We start from the raw sequence: 26,115 nt of genomic DNA on the forward strand, positions 1-26,115 counted from the left end.
CTCTTCATCACAACGGAACTTCTTTGCTCTCATTGCGTCTTTGAGTGGTCCAAACATATGGAAATCACTTGGGGCAAGATCTGGTGAGTATGGTGGATGAGGAAGACACTCAAAATGCAGTTCTGTGATTGATGCAACTGTTGTAAGGCAGTGTGGGGCCTTGCACGGTCATGTTGCAAAAGGAAACCTGCTGGCAGCAATCCACGTTGCTTTGATTTGATTGCAGGCCGCAGATGATTTTTTAGGAGATCTCTGTGTGATGCACTGCTGACAGTGGTGCCTCTAGGCATGTAATTCTCCAAAATAACGCCTTTTTGGTTCCAAAAGGGATTCAGAATAACCTTACCTGCTGGTGGTTCTGTTCAAAACTTCTTTGGTTTTGGTTATGAGGAATGGCGCCATTCCTTGCTAGCTCTCTTCGTTTCTGGTTGGTGGAAGTGAATCCAGGTTTCGTCTCCAGTAAAGATTTTTGCAAGGAAGCCATCACCTTCTCGTTCAAAGGGCCGAAGAAGTTCTTCACAAACATCAACACATCGTTCTCTTATTTCACGAGTCAGCTGCCGTGGCACCCATCTTGCAGACACTTTGTGCAACTGGAGCACATCATGCACAATGTGATGTGCTGACCCATGACTACTCTGTAATCATGATGCAATTTCATTCAATGTCACTCGGCTGTTTTCCTTCACTATGGCTTCAATTGCTGCAATGTTCTGTGGAGTCACAACTCGTTGTGCCTGACCTGGACAAGGAGCATCTTCCACTGGAGTCACACCATTTGCGAACTTCCTACTGCATTCGTAGACTTGCTGCTGTGACAAACATGCATCGCCGTACTGAACCTTCATGTTGTTGATGTGGTCTTCAATCCTGAGACTGGTTTAATGTAGCTCTTCATGCTACTCTATCCTGTGCAAGCATCTTCATCTCCCAGTACTTACTGCAACCTACATCCTTCTGAATCTGCTTAGTGTATTCATCTCTTGGTCTCCCTCTACGACTTTTTATCCTCCACGCTGCCCTCCAATACTAAATTTGTGATCCCTTGATGCCACAGAACATGTCCTGCCAACCGGTGCCTTCTTCTTGTCAAGTTGTGCCACAAACTCCTCTTCTCCCCAATTCTACTCAATACCTCCTCATTAGTTATGTGATCTACCCATCTAATCTTCAGCATTCTTCTGTAGCACCACATTTCGAAAGCTTCTATTCTCTTCTTGTCCAAACTATTTATCGTCCATGTTTCACTTCCATACATGGCTACACTCCATAGAAATACTTTCAGAAACGACTTCCTGACACTTGATGTTAGCAAATTTCTCTTCTTCAGAAACGCTTTCCTTGCCATTGCCAGTCTACATTTTATATCCTCTCTACTTCGACCATCATCAGTTATTTTGCTCCCCAAATATAAAAACTCCTTTACTACTTTAAGTGTCTCATTTCCTAATCTAATTCCCTCAGCATCGCCCGACTTAATTCCACTACATTCCATTATTTTCGTTTTGCTTTTGTTGATGTTCATCTTAAATCCTCCTGTCAAGACACTGTCCATTCCGTTCAACTGCTCTTCCAAGTCATTTGCTGTCTCTGACAGAATTACAATGTCATCAGCGAACCTCAAAGTTTTTATTTCTTCTCCATGGATTTTAATACCTACTCTGAATTTTTCTTTTGTTTCCTTTACTGCTTGCACAATATATAGATTGAATAACATCGGGGATAGGCTACAACCCTGTCTCACTCCCTTTCCAACCACTGCTTCCCTTTCGTGTCCCTCGACTCTTATAACTACCATCTGGTTTCTGTACAAATTGTAAATAGCCTTTTTTCCCCTTTATTGTTATATATCACCTTACATAAGGTCGGCTGGCTGCAGCACAGTACGCTGCTCTTCAGCCACAGGTTTTACAAAAGAAAAACAATGGAGACACAGAATGTAAAGAACATAGTGGGGGACAAAGAACAGTAGCCACAGTAACGAGAAACACGAAGCCGTTCACACGCGAAGACAAGCGAAGAAACTGTCAGCACTGAACATGGAGACGTGAACGTGTAAATAGCCTTTCGTTCCCTGTATTTTACCCCTGCTATCTTCAGAATTTGAAAGAGAGTATTCCAGTCAACATTGTGTAAAGCTTTCTCTAACTCTGAACCTTCATTCGCCGATGAATTTCTATAGGTTTCACATATTCACTACGCAAAAACCGAATAACTGAACGCTGTTCTTCGCTGGTGCAAGTCGCAAGTGGGGCGGCCATCTTTATACTGATACTGCGACGGTATGTGTGCATCTGCACTATGGTGGCACCTACAGGCCATCCTACACGCTGTTTGTAGCACGCTTACCAACTTACGGGATAACGGCGCGAAGTTTCGATTTGTTATTACAAATTCAAGGTTTTCATTTGACTCACCCTTTTTGATAGTTTGAAATCGAATGAGGTAAGCCTTTATCAATTCATTTTCGTAAAAGGTATTCATGTATGTTTTCTTATTTTAGGCGCGGGAAGGACTTACTCGATTGAGCGCAACACTTACTTTTTAACACGTTTATATAAATTCCTCATTACATTCAAAAACCCCCAGTTTAATGAAAAGAAGACTAAAAACCTTTTACTCATATTTTAGATCGGTGTTAAATTATTGAATAAAGACGCTTACAAAGGCCGAAAGCTGATTTTAGATACCGGAAAGTTTCTGGATAAATCTTGTTCCTCCTTAAAAGTATCGAGATCGCTGCGCCCAGAAATGACGCACTAGTTCGGTGGCCCTGCCTTCTTCGCGTGCTGTTGTTACAGCCGTTCCGCCGCAGTCGGACTCCGTTAGCAGCAGAGCCGTTCAACGCTCCAGCAGCCGTGTTCTCACGGAAGTCGGTGTACGTCTCCCAGCGGCACTCCTCTTAGTAATTTCTTCACAGCAACCTACGCTAACAGCGGTGCCGTGGGAAATAAAGTTGTTTGCCGCTGATTGGTATCTGCACTCCGCAATCAGCCGCTTGTAATAGAGTAGATTTTAGTTTTTCTTTTCCTTGTAATACATCACGTTGAATTGCTAATTTGCCAAGTCTTACCTTAGACTTTCTTAGACTTAAGATGTTATGTTGCGTAATGATGTACATTTTTTTTTAAAAAAATATGATCTAATTTGGACTACGCTTGTGATAACTGTATCCGTCTTGCTTTCCTATTAGTTTCATTCCACAATATTTGTTTATGTCTATTTGTTTTTACGCAGTCTCCATCAAACGTAATTACTTTTGGTTTCGTTATTTTTGGTTCAGGATAACCAGTTTCAACTTATTATAGATATCAGAAGATCCCAAGAGTCCACAGAATAAATGAGGTAAGTCCCATTTTGTACATTTCCCAGGAGAGAAAATTTAAGCTTTGAAGGTTACAAAAAACATACGTAAGTCATGCCAGTCGAGTGTAATTAATAGAATTACGATGTCAAATTTTCGTAATTTTAAAGGTTGCACATTAAAAAAAATAACTAAAACGGTATGCTAAAAAAGATAATGAATGCAAAGGAAGTAAGTCGTCAATTTCGGTAGGCTTTCGTCCCTTCTTTTGTTGTTTAGCATTGCATTGGATGTTTCTTTTTATATGGTCTTGGGTTTTGGTTCGTTACGTGGTGGACTGGGGTAGAAATTTCAAAAAATGGTCAAATGGCTCTGCGCACTATGGGACTTAACATCTATGGTAATCAGTCCCCTATAACTTAGAACTACTTAAACCTAGCTAACCTAAGGACAACACACAACACCCAGTCATCACGAGGCAGAGAAAATCCCTGACCCCGCCGGGAATCGAACCCGGGAACCCGGGTGCGGGAAGCGAGAACGCTACCACACGACCACGAGCTGCGGACGGTAGAAATTTGTTGCGGCTTGAACACAAAACTGTTTAAATTTCTGAATGTCTTCTATTTTTCATTACCTATTGGCAGAAACTCTGAAAATATCCCTGGAATTGGTTATTTGCAAAACAGTCGTGATTCACCTTACAAAAGGTTTCATAATACGAAACATGTACCATTACGTGCTCGATAGGGTGTCCCATTTATCTTCACCACCCTAAATAACTGTTTGTCCAGATGCAAATTACAAAATGTTTCAAGCAAATGTTCTTTAGCCGTCAGGGGGACATCAGTCAAAATGACTGCCTTGGTTGTAGCTTTGTTTTTCACAAAGATATGAACAGCGGTATGACTTTTTTAAATGGCACCCTGTATTTTTTATTCGGCAATTCATTTCCACTCCTAAGGACCTATTCAAAAATGTATCACAGCGTACCATTCACAGAAACACAACGTTATTAATTAAATAACACAACAAAAGAAGACGAAGTAAATATTCCAGAATTCGAAGTGAGAACAGCTGCCAACATGAGTAACGTAGAAATAAATATCCTCGGAGTAATGAAACAACTTAAATCACTTAATAAAAGCAAGTCTTCTGGTCCAGACTGTATACCAATTAGGTTCCTTCCGGAGTATGCTGAAGCATTAGCTCCATACTTAACACTCATATACAACCGTTTGCTCTACGGTAGATCCGTACCCAAAGACAGGAAAGTTGCACAGGTTCACCAACATTCAAGAAAGGTAATAGGAGTAATCTAATAAATTACAATCCCATATCGTTAACGTCGATATGCAACAGGATTTTGGAACATATATTGTGTTCAAGCGTTATGAATTACCTCGAAGAAAACTGTCTATTGACACACAGTCAACATTAATTAGAAAACATTGTTCCTGTGAGACACAACTGGCTCTTTATTCACATGAAGTGTTGAGTGCTATTGACAAGGGATTTCAGATCGATTCCGTATTTCTGAATTTCCGGAAGGCTTTTGACACTGCACCACACAAGCGTCAGAGAGGTCACAGTTCATAGTAATTGACGGAAAATCATCGAGTGAAACAGAAGAGATTTCTGGCTTTCCGCAAGGTAGTGTTATAGACCCTTTGCTGTTCCTTATCTATATAAACGATTTGGGAAACAATCTGAGCAGCCGTCTTAGGTTGGTTGCAGATGACTCTGTCGTTTATCGACTAATAAAGTCATGAGAAGATCAAAACAAATTGCAAAACGATTTAGAAAATATATCTGAATGGTGCGAAAATTGGCAGTTGACCCTAAATAACGAAAAGTGTGAGGTCATCCACATGAGTGCTAAAAGGAATTCGTTAAACTTCGGTTACACGATAAATCAGTCTAATCTAAAAGCCGTAAATTCAAATAATTCCTAGATATTACAATTACGAATAACTTAAACTGGAAGGAACGCAGAAAGTCGTGGGGAAAATTAACCAGAAATTGCGTTTTATTGGCAGGACACTTGGAAAATGTAACAGATTTACTAAGGAGGCTGCCTATACTACGCTTGTCCGTACTCTTTTAGAATACTGCTGCGCGGTGTGGGATCCTTACCAGATAGGGCTGACGGAGTGCATCGAAAAAGTTCAAAGACGGGCAGCACGTTTTGTATTATTGCGAAATATGGGAGAGAATGTCACAGAAATGACACAGTATTTGGGCTGGACATCATTAAAAGAAAGGCGTTTTTCGTTGCGACGGAATCTTTTCAAGAAATTCCAATCACCAACTTTCTCCTTCGAATGCGAAAATATTTTGTTGACACCGACCTACATAGTGAGAAACGATCAACAGGATAAAATAAGGGAAATTAGAGAGCGTACGGAAAGATATAGGTGTTCTTTCTTTCCGCGAGCTATACGAGATTGGAATAATAGAAAATTGTGAAGATAGTTCAATGAACCCTCTACCAGGCACTTAAACGTGATTTGCGGAGTATCCATGTGGATGTAGAAACTTTGACTTTGAGCCCGGAATCATAAACTCTTCCAGTTGCTGGAGTTGTCAGAAAACAAATGAAAACCAAGTAGGAACATAACACGAAATTAACTTGGACTCTCCTGTGCCATTGCCCAGGAGTAGAACATTCAAAGGTGTTCAAAGTGGTGACCCTGGACACCGATAGATTGGTGCACTCGTTGAATGAAAAAATTATTTACTGCTTCTATTGTTTCCTGCTGAAGAGAATTGCAAGCAAGCACGATACGTTCCTGCATGACCTCTGGAGTTGTTGGAATATCGTAATAGACAACGTCTTTAATGCATCCCCAAAGAAAAAATCCAGATAATTTAAATCAGGAGACCTAGCGGGCTAAGTAACTGTTCCTCCTGAACCAATCCATCTGGCAGGACACCTTCGGTTCAGAACATGACGCGTACGCAAGGCATCATGTGCTGGACATCCATCGTGTTGATATGCATCTGGTGGAACAGCGACTGTTGACGTTCATTGTCAACAAGTAAGACATCTTGGAAATGCAGTCCGAGAAAAATGGCTACGCAGATTGCGTGAAGTGATGCTACTACACGATAACAACCGCCCGCATTCTGACAGACTGACAAAAATATATCCAAGAGTTGGGTTGGCAAGTCATTCCGCACCCACCTTATGCACCTGATGTGTCCTCAGATTTTCGCCTTTTCGCTCTCTATCTAACGAACTTCAAAGAACTTCCTTACCGGATGAAAACGCACTCCGAACGCGGTTCGTCGGGTTTTTCGCCTCAAAATCGCGTCATTTTTACAGTTCAATGAAATTTGGATGAAGCCCGACCAACAGGCATTACATGCACTGATCAAAAATGATAGTGCATTGAGAATGGCTACTTTCTAGCTGAAATTTAAAAAGGACGACTGATAGCTGAAATCCAATATAACAGTGAGTGCAACAGCCTTCTGAATGGAAGGTAACCTGATGATTCACATAACTGTTTGGAGTTCTGGTCTTGATGATGAAACAGCTGAGGGCAGTAAAAGTGGTATTGAAAGCACCGACGTAGTTGTAGCGTGACATTTCTAGGTTACAATTACGCATGGCACAGACGTTTCAGTGTTAAGAACTCTCCTTAGGTACACATGACCCGGGGTTGTGTGGTGAGAGGCTTTCGGGGTTGGGATCGGATCCTGTAGAATGGATACTGTTTGGGGAAGAATTGGGCCACAGAGTGAGATTACGAGAGATTTGGGCGTTGTGTTGAAGAAAAGGAGCTAGAGGAGGACAGAGCGTGGACAAAATATATGGAGACACCTAAAACGCAACACATTAACATTCTAATACGGTGTAGGAAAACTGTTGACATTCGAAAGAGCGTTCAGTCGTCTCGGAAAGGATAAATACAGGTCCTGTATGATGCTTATACCATGCTTCATGCAAAATGGTGGCAAGCTCGCGTTCCATTCTCTCGAAGTAGGTCACAAAGGCTCAGTAGTTCTGATGTGTGGTTACTGTGGTGGGCAGGGGAGTTGCGAAAACTGATCCTAGTGCTCAAAAAATCAGTCCTGGATGGTGTGAGACGTGTGCACAGAGCCGGCTGTTAAGTTTTAAGTGGAAGTTAGGAAGGGTTATTTGTTGTATATTCATGTTAACTGTATTTCTCCTTGTATGTAGCTCTTGGGCTGCTGGTAGCTTATTCATCGTATTGTAAAAGGTTTGTAAGCAGTTGTCCGAGCGGTTCTAGGCGCTTCAGTCTGGAACCGCGCGATCGCTATGGTAACAGGTTCGAATCCTGCCTCGGCCATGGATGTGTATGATGTGCTTAGGTTAGCTAGTTTTAAGTAGTTATGAGTTCTAGGGGACTTATGAGCGCAGATGTTAAGTTCCATAGTGCTCAGAGCCATTTGAACCATTTTGTGTGTACAGGGGTCCTGTCGTCTTGGAGTACATCATCACTATTGGAGGGCAAATATTGTAACACGGAATGGACCTGATCAGCCAAATCGGTCACATAATCCTTGATAGTAAATCTTCCCTGCAGTGTAACCGTCAGACCCATGGAATACCACGATGTGGCTGCCCAAATCACCATCGAAGCCCCACTATATTTCACTCTTGGGACGTTAAATTCAGCCAAAAATGGGGAACATGAGACAAGACTCATCCGACCAAATTACTTTCTTCCATTTCTCCAGAGTGCTGGTTTTCCAGTTAAAGCCATTTGCATCACTTGTGAATGTTTTTGGAATTTCATCTCACCCTGTAGTTCCCAGATTTTCGACCACTATTCGTGGTGCTTTGCTGCTGACAGAGTTCGCAAGTGCGACATTCAGTTCTGAAGCGACTTTTGCAGCTGTCGGCCTCCTGCTTTTCGTCAAAATCCTCTTGAATGACAGTCCGTCACGATCGCTCGGCGTTATGATATAACGGATGGCGTTCTCTCGCATTCCCTGTATGCAGTATGAATCTTCTATGCGGCGCCTCTTGAAACACCAAACACCTCGTCAACGTTAATTGCGGAAGCACCCAACATACCAGCAACAGACACTTATCCAATATCGAATACACTCAGCTGCGGCATAACGCACTCACAACTATACAGAACATTGTACTGACCACGCCTGACTCTTGCAACATATTGAGGAAATTGCAAAAGTGCCAAAAAATGATTCAAATGGCTCTGAGCACTATGGGACTTAACATCTGTGGTCATCAGTCCCCTAGAACTTAGAACTACTTAAACCTAACTAACCTAAGGACATCACACACATCCATGCCCGAGGCAGGATTCGAACCTGCGACCGGAGCAGCAACGCGGTTCCGGACTGAAGCGCCTAGAACCGCTCGGCCACAGCGTCCGGCGAAAAACTGGGGCTGGCATTCTGTTGCGCCGTGAATGTCCGCACGTGACTGGTAAATAGGTAATTGATTGGATGCACAGAATTGTGGACCAACATGACTGACGTCCGCCTGACACTAGATCCTAGAACGTATTCTAACCTCAAACACTATGACGTTTCTGACGGAAAACAATTGCTCTCAAATAATCACCATGGATTCAGAAGAAAACCACTAGTGCGAAACACAGCTTGCTCTATTCGTATCCGAGCGGAGTGGCCGCGCGGTTAGAGGCGACATGTCACGGATTGCGCGGCCCTCCCGGCGGAGGTTCGAGTCCTCCCTCGGGCACAAGTGTGTGTGTTATTCTTAGCATACGTTAGTTAAAGGTAGTTTAAGTAGTGTGCAAGTCTAGGGACCGATGACCTCGACAGTTTGGTCCTTTAGAAATTCACGTATGTTTGAACACTTTCTCTATTCGTACTAGATATATTGCATGTGGGAAAAACGATTGATTCCACCGCATCATTGATCATAGCCAGGATACCAACATATGGAGTATATTCGCAAATATGTGATTGGCTGAAGGAATATTAGACTAATAAAATCCAGTACGTTCTACGAGTCGGCAAACGTTCCACAAAAACGAAAGCAACATTAGGTGTGTTGCAACGAAGGGTAATAATTCCTCTAGTGCTGTCAGTGACATAAATTACTTATCACATAGGGTCAGAAACACTATAAGATTCTTCACTGACGATGATGTTGTGCACAGGGAATTACTGTTGTTGGACCGCCGTAATGAATTGCAAAATCATTCGAACAAAAGTTTCCACTTGGTATAAAGAATGTCAGCTTCCTTCGAATGTGGACGAATGTAATATAAATCAGCTAACGAATTAGAAACAACTTTATTGTATCCGATTACAAAAACATGGCTCTGAGCACTATGGGACTTAACATCTGAGGTCATCAGTCCCCTAGACTTAGATCTACTTAAACCTAATCAGTCCACCTAATTTTCAACATTCGTCTATAGCACCATATCCCAAATGCTTCAATTCTCTTCTGTTCCGGTTTTCCCCCAGTCCATGTTTCACTACCATACAATGCTGTACTCCAGACGTACATCCTCAGAAATTTCTTCCTCAAATTAAGGCCGGTATTTGATATTAGTAGACTTCTCTTGGCCAGAAATGCCTTTTTTGCCATATCGAGTCTGCTTTTGATGTCCTCCTTGCTCCGTCCTTGGTTATTTTACTGCCTAGGTAGCAGAATTCCGTAACTTCATTGACTTCGTGACCATCAATCCTGATGTTAAGTTTCTCGCTGTTCTCATTTCTACCACTTCTCATTACCTTCGTCTTTCTCCGATTTACTGTCAGACCATACAGTGTACTCATTAGACTGTTCATTCCGTTCAGCAGATCATTTAACTCTTCTTCACTTTCACTCAAGGTAGCAATGTCATCAGCGGATCGTATCATTGATATCCTTTCACCTTGTATTTTAATTCCACTCCTGAACCTTTCTTTTATTTCCATCATTGCTTCCTCGATGTACAGATTGAAGAGTAGGGGCGAAAGGCTACAGCCTTGTCTTACACCCTTCTTAATACGAGCACTTCGTTCTTGATCGTCCACTCTTATTATTCGCTCTTGGTTGTTGTACATATTGTATATGACCCGTCTCTCCCTATAGCTTACCCCTACTTTTTTCAGTATCTCGAACAGCTTGCACCATTTTATATTGTCGAACGCTTTTTCCAGGTCGACAAATCCTATGAACGTGTCTTGACTTTTCTTTAGCCTTGCTTCCATTATTAGCCGTAACGTCAGAATTGCCTCTCTCGTGCCTTTACTTTTCCTAAAGCCAAACTGATCGTCACCTAGCGCATTCTCAATTTTCTTTTCCATTCTTCTGTATATTATTCTTTTAAGCAGCTTCGATGCATGAGCTGTTAAGCTGATTGTGCGATAATTCTCGCACTTGTCAGCTCCTGCCGTCTTCGGAATTGTGTGGATGATGCTTTTCCGAAAGTCAGATGATATGTCGCCAGACTCATATATTCTACACGCCAACGTGAATAGTCGTTTTGTTGCCGCTTCCCCTAATGATTTTAGAAATTCTGATGGAATGTTATCTATCCCTTCTGCCTTATTTGACCGTAAGTCCTCCAAAGCTCTTTTAAATTCCGATTCTAATACTGGATCCCCTATCTCTTCTAAATCGACTCCTGTTTCTTCTTCTATCACATCAGACAAATCTTCAGCCTCATAGAGGCTTTCAATGTATTCTTTCCACCTATCTGCTCTCTCATCTGCATTTAACAGTGGAATCCCCGTTGCACTCTTAATGTTACCACCGTTGCTTTTAATGTCACCAAAGGTTGTTTTGACTTTCCTGTATGCTGAGTCTGGCCTTCCGACAATTATATCTTTTTCGATGTCTTCACATTTTCCCTGCAGCCATTTCGTCTTAGCTTCCCTGCACTTCCTATTTATTTCATTCCTCAGCGACTTGTATTTCTGTATTCCTGATTTTCCCGGAACATGTTTGTACTTCCTCCTTTCATCAATCAACTGAAGTATTTCTTCTGTTACCCATGGCTTCTTCGCAGCTACCTTCTTTGTACCTATGTTTTCCTTCCCAACTTCTGTGACGGTCCTTCTTAGAGATGTCCATTCCTCTTCAACTGTACTGCCTACTGCGCTAATCCTTGTTGCTGTATCTATAGAGTTAGAGAACTTCAAACGTATCTCGTCATTCCTTAGAACTTCCGTATCCCACTTCTTTGCTAAGCTTACACACTACTTAACCTAAATTATCCTAAGGACAAACACACACACACCCATGCCCGAGGAAGGACTCGAACCTACGCCGGGACCAGCCGCACATTCCATGCTTGCAGCGCCCAGACCGCTCGGCTAATCCCGCGCTGCATGACAACTGACAGGTCGGTAAAAACAATACGGAAATGTAGCATGCGGGTCCGTGGAAGAAAGACGACATAATCAAACTTTCACTCTGCAGCGGAGTGTGTGCTGCTATGAAACTTCGTGGAAGATTGTAACTGTGAGCTGGACCGAGACTCGGACTTGGAACCTTTGTCTGTCGCGAACGACCTAGACGCCTCTCCCACGGAAGGCAAAGGTTCCGGATTTTAATCTGCCAGGAAGTTCCAAGATGACGTGGGTCTCGCGAAATACTGTTGGGTGGATAGAGAGTGACGTGTGTTCGTAGAAGACTGTACAGCCATTCTGCCACTACTATCGCGTATCTCACATGAGGATTATCAGAATAAGATAACAGAGATTAGGGCAAGTACAGAGTAATTTTTCCTTTTTACAAAGTACCCTCCATGCACTGCGCTGTCGCTTACGACAGCGCTTAATTTCGGATGAAACGTACTGGGACGGCGTTTCGGCACCCTCCAAGAATTTTTTTTCACCAATTTTAGCACAGTGTCTTAAATCGCAGCGTAACTATAATTTGCTGCTGCGCCATTACAAACCAACGTCACAATGGGTGACCAACGTGATGCAACGGGCAGGGGCGTAGGTGTGTGTGTGTGTGTGTGTGTGTGTGTGTGTGTGTGTGTGTATGTGTGTGTGTGTGTGTGTGTGTGTACAGTACACGCAAGGTAAGGTAAGCTTCGTTCCGAACTTGTGGTCGGTACGTATCGCCTTTTGTTTACGATTAGCAGCAACCTCGACGATATGATAGCCATGGCGACGTCTCTGGTTAGGTGTATCAGTGAGAAATAAATAAAGTTAGAAGTGTTTGACCATGAGGGTCTGTACAGTGTACTTTCACGAAACCTTGCTTCTTCCGCGTCGTACTTTATGCCACAGTTGCTGATCAAATGTGCGCAAGGCACACGCGTGGGTTAAAGTTGGCAACGTTCCGAACCGACAAGTAAACATCCCTTTCCTCACGTCGCTTTGCCCATGACATTCAAGACCTTTTCCTTCTTCCCTGTCCCAACCGTTGTTAGAACATAGGTCGACTCTCAGCTTATCTTGGATTACCTATACAGTAGAGGGGAGCTCCCAGTGGGGCTTTTTTTAACTCCCGATGCAGAACTGGGACATTACATGTTTAATCTCTGAGTCTGTCTGCATGTCCGTGTGCGCCAAACGAAAGGTCCGATTTTAAAGCAATTTTTTTTATTTTAAGTTGGTTTAATTGGGTTGGTTTTTATTTATGTTCGATGGAAGTTTGTTCAGCCGTTTAAATTTCATCAGCTATGTGAAGTAAAAACTCCTTCCACCAGGGCGCTCTCTTGATACACTCCTGGAAATGGAAAAAAGAACACATTGACACCGGTGTGTCAGACCCACCATACTTGCTCCGGACACTGCGAGAGGGCTGTACATGCAATGATCACACGCACGGCACAGCGGACACACCAGGAACCGCGGTGTTGGCCGTCGAATGGCGCTAGCTGCGCAGCATTTGTGCACCGCCGCCGTCAGTGGCAGCCAGTTTGCCGTGGCATACGGAGCTCCATCGCAGTCTTTAACACTGGTAGCATGCCGCGACAGCGTGGACGTGAACCGTATGTGCAGTTGACGGACTTTGAGCGAGGGCGTATAGTGAGCATGCGGGAGGCCGGGTGGACGTACCGCCGAATTGCTGAACACGTGGGGCTGAGGTCTCCACAGTACATCGATGTTGTCGCCAGTGGTCGGCGGAAGGTGCACGTGCCCGTCGACCTGGGACCGGACCGCAGCGACGCACGGATGCACGCCAAGACCGTAGGATCCTACGCAGTGCCGTAGGGGACCACACCGCCACTTCCCAGCAAATTAGGGACACTGTTGCTCCTGGGGTATCGGCGAGGACCATTCGCAACCGTCTCCATGAAGCTGGGCTACGGTCCCTCACACCGTTAGGCCGTCTTCCGCTCACGCCCCAACATTGTGCAGCCCGCCTCCAGTGGTGTCGCGACAGCCGTGAATGGAGGGACGAATGGAGACGTGTCGTCTTCAGCGATGAGAGTCGCTTCTGCCTTGGTGCCAATGATGGTCGTATGCGTGTATGGCGCCGTGCAGGTGAGCGCCACAATCAGGACTGCATACGACCGAGGCACACAGGGCCAACACCAGGTATCATGGTGTGGGGAGCGATCTCCTACACTGGCCGTACACCTCTGGTGATCGTCGAGGGGACACTGAATAGTGCACGGTACATCCAAACCGTCATCGAACCCATCGTTCTACCATTCCTAGACCGGCAAGGGAACTTGCTGTTCCAACAGGACAATGCACGTCCGCATGTATCCCGTGCCACCCAACGTGCTCTAGAAGGTGTTAGTCAACTACCCTGGCCAGCAAGATCTCCGGATCTGTCCCCCATTGAGCATGTTTGGGACTGGATGAAGCGTCGTCTCACGCGGTCTGCGCGTCCAGCACGAACGCTGGTCCAACTGAGGCGCCAGGTGGAAATGGCATGGCAAGCCGTTCCACAGGACTACATCCAGCATCTCTACGATCGTCTCCATGGGAGAATAGCAGCCTGCATTGCTGCGAAAGGTGGATATATACTGTACTAGTGCCGACATTGTGCATGCTCTGTTGCCTGTGTCTATGTGCCTGTGGTTCTGTCAGTGTGATCATGTGATGTATCTGACCCCAGGAATGTGTCAATAAAGTTTCCCCTTCCTGGGACAATGAATTCACGGTGTTCTTATTTCAATTTCCAGGAGTGTATAAGCTGCGTTATCCGTAAGAGATACATCAAGCTACGTAGGACTAGACTGCAGAGCTCAAAAATATGTAAATAAAATTCCGCGAGAACGTACGGATGTTCTTTACAGTAGGCCAGCAATGATACTTTTTGATCTTTTGAAGTGGCCTGTTTCAGCAGTGTATCGAAAAGGATTAGGGAGCAAAGACAGACTGCGACGGGGACAGACAATAACATCGGTTGTTTACATTAAATCTTCTGTTTTATTGTTTTGATTATAACAAGCTATGTTTAAAAAACCAAAATTTCAGAACAGTATTTCGTAAAATTGGTTTCTTATTGTAAGTTTTACCACAAAACGTGTAATTTTTATAACTGGGGTGAAGTAGGGGGTATTTGTGGTTGAAGAGTTGCGTTCCGCCGCCATTGCCAAGTATACACAGTATGTGGATGTAGACGGAGGGAAGTGAGCTATCTTTTTGAGTTTGTTTTAAGCTACTACTGAGAAAGCTTAAGTGCAAGCTAACTTGATTTAGAAAAGGAGTACTTTGGACAATCAGGCTGAAGACTGGGTTAACAGTGAGAGCAGATACAGGCACGTACACCACAATTGTTGTTATTGTTACGTTTCGTACAATCTTCAAGATAGCAAGGTGCAGAAACTATCAGGTACAGTCAAGAATAATATACAGTACAAAGGAATGGAAAAGAAAACTGAGGATCTGTTAGATGACGATGAGTTTCCCTTTAAGAAAGGTAAAGACACGAAAGCGAGACTGAAGACAAACCAAGATTCGCTCTTAGGAATCTAGAAAGTTCGACAGTGTGACATGGTACAAGATTTTAGAAAGTTTGACAAAAATACAGATGAGCTACAGGGGAAAGCGAGTGATATACGACATGTAGGAGAACGAAGAGGGAACAATAAGATTGGAACACGAAAACACGGACTGATCGGATTGAAAAGGGTGTAAGATAGGGATGTAGTCTTTCGCCCCTAATGTTCAGTTATACGTCGAAGAAGTAATAAGGGAAATAACAGAAAGATGGAGAGAGTAGGATTAAAATTCAGGGTGAAAAGATATCAATGATAATATTCGCTGATGAGATGGTTACCCTTAGCGAAAGTGAAGAAGAATTATAAAATATGTGGAATTGAAAGAATAGTCTAGGAATACAGATTATAAATTGAGAGTAAGCCGGGAAAAGTATAAGCAAAGGCGAGATATCGCAAAAGAGAATAGCGAGAAACTTAGTATCACGACTGTTGGTCACGGAGTTGATGAAGTTAAGGAACTATGCTACTTCGGAAGCAAAATAATCCAGGTGAACAAAACCAGGAGGACGCACGAAACAGACTAGCACAGCCAAAGAGGGCAATGCCAAAGATGGCATTGCTGGCTAAGTGGAGTCTACTGCTATCAAACACAGACCTTAATTTTAGGAAGAAAATTCTGAGAATGTAAGTTCGGAGCACAGCATTGTATGGTAGTGAAAAATGGACAGTGGGAAAACCGGTACAGAAGAAAATCGAAGCTTTTGAGATGCAGTCTAAAGAAGAACGTCGAAAATCAGGTGAAGTTGTCATAAGAAGAAAGGAACATACGGAAAACACTGACAAGCGAACGGACAGGATAGTAAGACATGATCAGGAAATAACATCCATATTATTAGGGGGAACTGTAGAAGGTAAAAACGGTAAGCGTTGACAGAGGTTAGAATACATCCACCAAATTATGCTTATCCATTACTGATATGGTTCAAATGGCTCTGAGCACTATGAGACTTAACTTCTGAGGCTATCAGTCCACTGGATCTTAGAACTACTTACACCTAACTAACCTAAGGACATCACACACATCCATGCCCGAGGCAGGATTCGAACCTGCGACCGTAGCGGTCGCGCTGTTCCAGACTGTAGAGCCTAGAACCGCTCGGCCGGTCCATTACGGATATTTTAGGACCGTGACTATAGTGAATGTAAATGTAAATAAGTTATACAAAACTGCAACCAGTCACTTTTTTGAATAATTTTGTTTTATTTCATGAACCGGTTTTTGAACCTTTTCAGATCCATCTTCAGATGGTTTCAGGAAGTTACATCATGATTGCCAGCATAATGCTAGCTGCTGGCTCTATGACGAAAAGATGGAACATACTGTAATCTGTCGATATGGATGTACATTTAGTTTTTTACTTACTGCGACATTATGTGCGGCTTTTTTCGGTTAGTGTCCATCTGTCTGCCTCCATTTTGATGTCCAGTTGTTATATCACTACACACACTTCCACACAAACTATATTAATTTACACTGTGACAGCGAGACTTTTCCAGCATCCACCATGCGCTTTAAAGCTGTTGCTTGTAACAAAGAACAAAAGTTCCTGTCCATGGTTTTTAAAATATAAAGCGTACAGCCATACAAACAGCTATAGTCTATTACAATCACTATGACTTTTGTACATATACCTTTAGCTAAAATAAACAGAATCTACTCTTGCTAATACCCCAGATCACGTTAACATAATAACTAAAATAAGTCAACAGTTCGTCTGAAGGTTTGTTACTAATTTAAATTTAAATATAAAGGTCCTAGTCATACAGACAGCTGCATCTCACTGCAGATAAAATATTTATCATTTATTCCTGGGTATTCATGTTAATGCAATCATTGTTAAAAAAAACAAATTGCTATAAACTGCTTGTATTATACGTAATATACAAATAGAAATAAGATATCAGGTCACCTGAAGTTTGTTCTTGTAGTAATTTATTTATTACTTTTATTGTGTGCTCTCATGTTACCGCCAGTCTGATTAAAATACTTGCCTTATATCGACTTTCATAGCTGTAAAGAACAACAAATTACATCTTTGTGCAAAGTAGGCCTATGCCACATCTTCCTGTCAAGATCTTTGTTGAAAGCAACAGCTGTAAAGCGCATGCTGGATGCTGGAAAAGGCTCGCTGTCGGATTGTAAACTAATATAGTGTGTGGAAGAGTGTAGTGATATAACATCTGGACATCAAAATGTAGGCAACCGAAAAAAGCCGCCTATACTGTAAGTAACAAACTAAATTTACATCCATATCGACAGTTAAGCTATAATCATGGCGATACATTAAAGTATGTTCTATCTTTTTGTCATAGAGCCAGCACCCAGCATTATGCTAGCAATATTGATGTAACTTCCTGAAACGATCTGAAGATGAACCTGAAAAGGTTCGAAAACCGGTTCATGGAATAAAACATAATTATTCAGAAAAGTGACTGGTTGCAGTTTTGTATAACTTATTTACATCCACCAAATAACTGAAGACGTAGGATGCAAGCGTCATGCAGAAATGAAGAGGTTCCTCCAGGAGGAGAATTCGTGGCAGGGCGCATCAACCAATCAGAAGACTGAAGGCTCAAAAGACAGACAGAGAAAACAAAAATCAAGAATTGGGAAGATGGTGTAAGTAAGAACGTTGTCATACTGTTGTGTGGGCGGGAGGCGTATGTGGATATCTACATCCATACTCCGCAAGCCACCTAACGGTGTGTGGCGGAGGGTACTTTGTGTACCTCTATCGGTTCTCTTCTATTCCAGTCTCGTATTGTTCGTGGAAAGAAAGATTGTCGGTATGCTTCTGTGTGGGCTCTAATATCTCTGATTTTATCCTCATGGTCTCTTCGGGAGTTATACGTAAGAGGGAGCAATATACTGCTTGACTCCTCGGTGAAGGTACGTTCTCTAAACTTCAACAAAAGCCAGCACCGAGCTACTGAGCGTCTCTCCTGCAAAGTCTTCCACTGGAGTTTATCTATCATCTCAGTAACGCTTTCACGATTACTAAATGATCCTGTAACGAAGCGCGCTGCTCTCCGTTGGATCTTCTCCATCTCTCCTATCAATCCTATCTGGTACGGATCCCACATTGGTGAGCAATATTCAAGCAGTGGGCGAACAAGTATACTGTAACATACTTCCTTTGTTTTCGGCCAGCTTTGCAGACATGTTTTGTTTTACATGATCAGCTGGACACAGACATTTTAGATCACTGAGGAGGGGCGAGGTGAGTGGCAGGTGGCAGCGGTCTGTGGCGAGAGGGTGGAAGAACGGCGCAGCCTGTGTTGCCGCCTGCCTTTGTCTGTGCGGAGGGGGGACCTCAGGCTGCGCAGCTGTGCAGCAGCTGATGCGGCGCCTATCCTCTGGAGTCTGGTCCCTGGCTGGCCACCACGTGCTCGCCGCGTGCTGCCACCACTGAGTCACACAAAGCGGCCTGGGGCGCTCCATAAATACCCCTCCCCCGCTTCCTTCCGCGGCCGCCGCTCTTGCATTCTTCGCCTGCAGCTGCCCGCCTCCACCGGCCTTGGACCGGTCCCGGGTCGCCAGCGCCTATAAGCTGCTTCTCCTTTCTCTACCAGCATCAACGGTCCAGACCCTTGCGTACATTGTACTGCCGTTCAGTCATCTGAGACTTCACTAGACATAGCCCAGGTCCCACTGGAAGAAGTACTGTAAGTGGGCTGTTTAGGTTTTTATGTTGGTAAGTATAATGTAATGTAGTCGAATTAAGTCGGTAGATGCTGAGGGAATTAGATTAGGAAATGAGACACTTAAAGTAGTAAAGGAGTTTTGCTATTTGGAGAGCAAATGTAGACTGGCAATGGCAAGGAAAGCGTTTCTGAAGTAGAACAATTTGTTAACATCGAGTATAGATTTAAATGTCAGGAAGTCTTTTCTGAAAGTATTTGTATGGAGTGTAGCCATGTATGGAAGTGAAACATGGATGATAAATAGTTTAGACAAGAAGAGAATACAAGCTTTCGAAATGTGGTGCTACAGAAGAATGCTGAAGACTAGTTGGGTACATCACGTAACTAATGAGGAGGTATTCAATAGAATTGGAGAGAAGTGGAGATTGTGGCATAACTTGACTAGGAGAAGGGATCGGTTGGTAGGACATGTTCTGAGACATCGAGGGATCACCAATTTAGTATTGGAGGGCAGAGTGGAGGGTAAAAATCATAGAAGGAGACCAAGAGATAAATACACTAAGCAGATTCAGAAGGATATAGGCTGCGTTAGGTACTGGGAGATGAAGAAGCTTGCACAGGATAGAGTAGCATGGACAGCTGCATCAAACCAGTCTCAGGACTGAAGACCACAACAACAACAACGCCACATAGCGCTCTCTATGAAAATCACTGACTGTGCTGGGTGCTATCTGTGGCTGGTTGGCATTGTTGGAATATTCGCTATTGTAGTGTTGGGCAGCTGGATGTGAACAGCGCGTAGCGTTGGGCAGTTGGTGAGCCGCCAGCAGTTGTGGATGTGGGGAGAGAGATGGCATAAAGAGAGAGCGAACGATCTGTATGTGTGTCCGTCAGAAAAAAAGAAATTAATGACTTTTGAACACTATTAAGGTAAATGCATTGTTTGTTCTCCATAAAAATCTTTCATTTGCTAACTATGCCTATTAATAGTTACTGCCTTCAGTAGTTAGAATCTTTTATTTAGCTGGCAGTATTGGCTCTGAGCACTAGGGGACTCAACATCTGAGGTCATCAGTCCCCTTAGAGCTTAGAACTACTTAAACCTAGCTAGCCTAAGGACATCACACACATCCATGCCCGAGGCAATATTCGACCCTTCGAACGTAGCGGATGCGTGGTTCCAGACTGAAGCGCCTAGAACCGCTCGGTCACACCGGCCGGCAGCTGGCAGTATTGGCGCTCGCTGTATTGCAATAGTTCGAGTAATGAAGGTTTTTGTGAGGTAAGTGATTCATGAAAGGTTTAGGTTATTGTTAGTCAGGGCCATTCTTTTGTAGGGATTATTGAAAGTCATTACGTTGTGCTAAAAAAAAAAAAAATTGTGTGTCAATTTAGTGATGATCAGAATAAGTAAAGAGAGAAATGTCTGAGTACGTTCAGTTATGCTCAGCTGTTTGAAAATCAAATAACGTCAGAGGTTTACCAGCACAGTAATTTATAATTTTGCAAAGGGGATGTTACAGTACTCTTGCGCTCGCTAGTCTTCTGGTCGGTCATCTTAAGGAGGGACGTTGATGAAATTGACCAAAAATGTCAAATTTCGATTTATTTTTTATTTGTTAGTACAACTCATGGACAATACGTTCCCAAGATTTCAATGTTAAAATCGCATCCGAAGTGCCTGAAAATTAATTAAAAGTGTGACGCGGCCTCCCTGCCACGCCCACGTTCTGAAGCAGCACTTCAATACCAGCTCAGTGAACAACGATTCTGTGTATTACTTTCAACCAAACGTGTGTGGGATACATCTAGAAGACCGTGATACATACTCTTAGGTTTTACAGATCATCTTTGACTCATATATCTCATAAACAATAACAAACTAGCTGCCCTAAAAACATATTTGCATCTGCTACAGTTGTCAGAATTGCAGCTTATGATGCAATTATTGTATTTAATGATGGGATCGTCGGGAGTATGAAGGTATTGGAAAGAATGGGCTTCAAGATAGGAAATTTTACTCAAGACATCCTGAGAAAAATAGATTTACAGCGCGTGTCTGCAGCTGAAAAGTCAGTTGAAGACTGCTAAAGGAAAGAAGACAGACAACAAGAAACCAGTAGAGAAGCCTTGAAGGGAAAAACGACCCAGAGTACAAATGTGGTGCTTTCTGAAAAAGTGACATAAGGATAAAAGTTAGGTTGAATTTTAAATTGCATTTCCTGAAAAGTTTGTTTTTTAAAGTTTATGTACCTTTTCTTCAGATTCTATGAATGTTAGAATTATGAAATTTTGTACACATATTTCTGTAAACCTAACAACGGCTGTCTCAAGAGCAAATTTTGAAATTCTGATTGCAAGCTCAGATATGGGGCAAAGTGCTTGAAATTATGCATGAATTTAAAATTGTACTTTTCGAATTATAATTAAAAAATTATGAAAATTCTCCTATTTCACCTATTCCAAAACCCTCATGAGAGTAGCTTACAACATACACTCCTGGAAATGGAAAAAAGAACACATTGACACCGGTGTGTCAGACCCACCATACTTGCTCCGGACACTGCGAGAGGGCTGTACAAGCAATGATCACACGCACGGCACAGCGGACACACCAGGAACCGCGGTGTTGGCCGTCGAATGGCCCTAGCTGCGCAGCATTTGTGCACCGCCGCCGTCAGTGTCAGCCAGTTTGCCGTGGCATACGGAGCTCCATCGCAGTCTTTAACACTGGTAGCATGCCGCGACAGCGTGGACGTGAATCGTATGTGCAGCAGACGGACTTTGAGCGAGGGCGTATAGTGGGCATGCGGGAGGCCGGGTGGACGTACCGCCGAATTGCTCAACACGTGGGGCGTGAGGTCTCCACAGTACATCGATGTTGTCGCCAGTGGTCGGCGGAAGGTGCACATGCCCGTCGACCTGGGACCGGACCGCAGCGACGCACGGATGCACGCCAAGACCGTAGGATCCTACGCAGTGCCGTAGGGGACCGCACCGCCACTTCCCAGCAAATTAGGGACACTGTTGCTCCTGGGGTATCGGCGAGGACCATTCGCAACCGTCTCCATGAAGCTGGGCTACGGTCCCGCACACCGTTAGGCCGTCTTCCGCTCACGCCCCAACATCGTGCAGCCCGCCTCCAGTGGTGTCGCGACAGACGTGAATGGAGGGACGAATGGAGACGTGTCGTCTTCAGCGATGACAGTCGCTTCTGCCTTGGTGCCAATGATGGTCGTATGCGTGTTTGGCGCCGTGCAGGTGAGCGCCAGAATCAGGACTGCATACGACCGAGGCACACACTGCCAACACCCGGCATCATGGTGTGGGGAGCGATCTCCTACACTGGCCGTACACCTCTGGTGATCGTCGAGGGGACACTGAATAGTGCACGGTACATCCAAACCGTCATCGAACCCATCGTTCTACCATTCCTAGACCGGCAAGGGAACTTGCTGTTCCAACAGGACAATGCACGTCCGCATGTATCCCATGCCACCCAACGTGCTCTAGAAGGTGTAAGTCAACTACCCTGGCCAGCAAGATCTCCGGATCTGTCCCCCATTGAGCATGTTTGGGACTGGATGAAGCGTCGTCTCACGCGGTCTGCACGTCCAGCACGAACGCTGGTCCAACTGAGGCGCCAGGTGGAAATGGCATGGCAAGCCGTTCCACAGGACTGCATCCAGCATCTCTACAATTGTCTCCATGGGAGAATAGCAGCCCTCATTGCTGCGAAAGGTGGATATACACTGTACTAGTGCCGACATTGTGCATGCTCTGTTGCCTGTGTCTATGTGCCTGTGGTTCTGTCAGTGTGATCATGTGATGTATCTGACCCCAGGAATGTGACAATAAAGTTTCCCCTTCCTGGGACAATGAATTCACGGTGTTCTTATTTCAATTTCCAGGAGTGTATAAAGAGATGAAACAGAGAAATTTTTGTAGAAATCTCTTGAATACTTTCTGAGAAAAAGTAACATACATTATTTTTTGAAAATAAAACTTCAAATTTCGTTCATATATATATATATATATATATATATATATATATATATATATATATATATATATATATATATATATATATGTGTGTGTGTGTGTGTGTGTGTGTGTGTGTGTGTGTGTGTTTGTGTGTGTGTGTGTGTGTTTGTGTGTGTGTGTGTGTTTGTGTGTGTGTGTGTGTGTTACTTTCATGTAAAGCGTGGTGCAAAATTTCAATGCCATATCTCCAAAAGTGTGGATTTGGTACATTTTTGAAATACTGTGTGTTTTTCATCGACGTCCCTCCTTAAGCAGCGTCCACATTGGACACACCGAGTCGTGTCGGCAGCACCGTGCATCGCAAGGCGCGGACAACGACAGAAATGCGCCGAACGGAGCAGTTTTCATAGGTGCGCGGCAGTGTTCCAGTGTGCGCGCGCGTCTCAATAAAATAACACACGAAAGAAGCCCTTCAAATACAGCGCACACGAACGAACCATTTCCTTTGATGTACCGACACTGCGCGGTACGTCTTGGTCGTTGCGTAGAGCTGCCCGGTGTGACGTGGACGCTGCTTTATACCTGACAAGATTTTTTTCCCACGTCTCTGGTATGGAGAACGCGAGGCTGTTATTGGGCGATAATATCCGCTTTTCGGCCATGGAGGTTGGAATGTTTTTCTGTTGGGGCTCGATTTATTTATTCATTTGGGTTCTTATTTTTCGTTCTTGGTTTCGTTCCATTTCTTGTGGAGTATATGCTTTCGTTGAAGTTTCTGTTATTTCTAATTTATATTTCTTTTCTTTTTGGTGGAAGTACTCGCCCTGGCATTTGCCTTACAGTGGAGGAAAACCACCAAAACCTCAGTTGGGGAGGATAGAATATTCAGTTGTAGCATATCTTAGATTGCTTTATGGAATCTCTTTATTCTCATTCTGGTTGTTGTAATGTTTCACTTCTGTATTGTGGTTCAATATTGATTAGTATTTGGTGAACTGTTTTCATTCATGTCTTAGCTCTTGTTGTGTAAGACAGGGTGTGTGTGTTTTGGTGCGTGCTCCTGTGTGCTTTTTTCTGTGGTGTATTTTGGGAGGGGATTCTGGAAGTGGGGATACCGAAATTTCCAATGTTTTGTCGTAAGAAGGTTCTTTATTAGGCCGTTTGTTGCGAGCCTTTGTGATCCATAGTTGGGGATTTGGAAGTGACATCTTTCCGGGTTTGAGAGGGTGTTTGTGTTGGTATAGACATCTGCAGAGATAGTGTTGGGATTAAGGCGTCCGGCAGTGCGGAGAATCCGTCTGTCATGTGCCTGAATTCTGTTCGATGCTGGGTCAGAGTTTATCCAAGTTATTGCCTTATATTCTAGGACTGGTCTGACAAAGCAACTGTATATGTGAACAATCACCCATGAGGGGGCGTCGTAAAATTTTCCCAGTATTAATTTTACCAAGTTTATTCGCGCGCGTGCTTTATCGATAGGAAGGGAGGTGAGGCCCCTGGTCTCGCTGGAAGAAATATACCCGTTGCAATACATACTGTGAGGGTGCCGTAGTCACTTCCTGACGTAAAATAGTACAATGTCTGTTGCAAATTTACCTTGAAATACAGTAATTTCACCAAGCACTTGGCATTGTGCCGCTGCGTTAAACAACGTGTACAGCTGACCAATGAGCATGGTCAGCGAGTGCGATGAACACTGCGCTGTTGGTCAGCGACTAATACAGACGTGTGTCGTATGCGTCGCCTGTTTGATATTAGGCAAATGTAAAATTTCGCTGGTGTACCTTGTACTAGTAGAGCAATATTTCAAACAGTAAATGTGGTTCATGATTCGAGCAATATTAATATTTGTGATGGTGCGAAAGACCAAAAAGCACCACGTTAATACCACAAACATACCTGGTGATTCCGTAATTCAATCATCCTCTGTGAAAACTTGAACAAAAGAGAATCGAAGCCTTTGAGATGTGCTGCTACTGCAGAATGATGAAAATTATCTGGGCTGATAAGATAAGGAGGAGTAGGCTCTGTGCAGAATCGACAAAGAAAGGAGTATATGCAAAACACATGTGTTAAGACATCTAATATATATATTAGATGTGAGTCACCTAACGTTGCCGCTGGATATATTTCGTAAACCACATCAAATACTGACGAATCGATTCCACAGACCGAACGTGAGGAGAGGGGCTAGTGTAATTGGTTTATACAAACCATAAAAAAATGCACGGAAGTATGTTTTTTAACACAAACCTACCTTTTTTTAAATGGAACCCCGTTAGTTTTGTTAGCACATCTGAACATATAAACAAATACGTAATCAGTGCCGTTTGTTACATTGTAAAATGTTAATTACACCCGGAGATATTGTAACCTTAAGTTGACGCTTGAGTACCACTCCTCCGATGTTCGATCGTGTGTATCGGAGAGCACCGAATTACGTAGGGATCCAAAGGGAACGGCGATGGACCTTAGGTACAGAAGAGACTGGAACAGCACATTACGTCCACATGCTAACACCTTTTTATTGGTCGTTTTCACTGACGCACATGTGCATTACCATGAGGGGTGAGGTACACGTACACACGTGGTTTCCGTTTTCAATTACGGAGTGGAATAGAGTGTGTCCCGACATGTCAGGCCAATAGATGTTCAATGTGGTGGCCATCATTTGCTGCACACAATTGCAATCTCTGGCGTAATGAATGTCGTACACGCCGCAGTACATCTGGTGTAATGTCGCCGCAGGCTGCCACAATACGTTGTTTCATATCCTCTGGGGTGGTAGGCACATCACGGTACACATTCTCCTTTAACGTACCCCACAGAAAGAAGTCCAGAGGTGTAAGATCAGGAGAACGGGCTGGCCAATTTAGGCGTCCTCCACGTCCTATGAAACGCCCGTAGAACATCCTGTCAAGGGTCACCCTAGTGTTCATTGCGAAATGTGCAGGTGCACCATCATGCTGACACCACATACGTCGACGCGTTTCCAGTGGGACACACTCTATTCCACTCCGTAATTGAAAACGGAAACCACGTTTGTACGTGTACCTCACCCCTCTTGGTAATGTACATGTGCGTCAGTGAAAATGACAAATAAAAAGGTGTTAGCATGTGGACGTAATGCGCTGTTCCAGTCTCTTCTGTACCTAAGGTCCATCGCCGTTCCCTTTGGATCCCTACGTAATTCGGTGCTCTCAGATACACACGATCGAACAGCGGAGGAGTGGTACTCAAGCGTCAACTTAAGGTTACAATATCTCCAGATGTAATTAACGTTTTACAATGCAACAAACG

Source organism: Schistocerca gregaria, chromosome 1 (genome assembly GCF_023897955.1).
Source record: "Schistocerca gregaria isolate iqSchGreg1 chromosome 1, iqSchGreg1.2, whole genome shotgun sequence".
In the NCBI taxonomy this organism is placed as follows: Eukaryota; Metazoa; Arthropoda; class Insecta; order Orthoptera; family Acrididae; genus Schistocerca; species Schistocerca gregaria.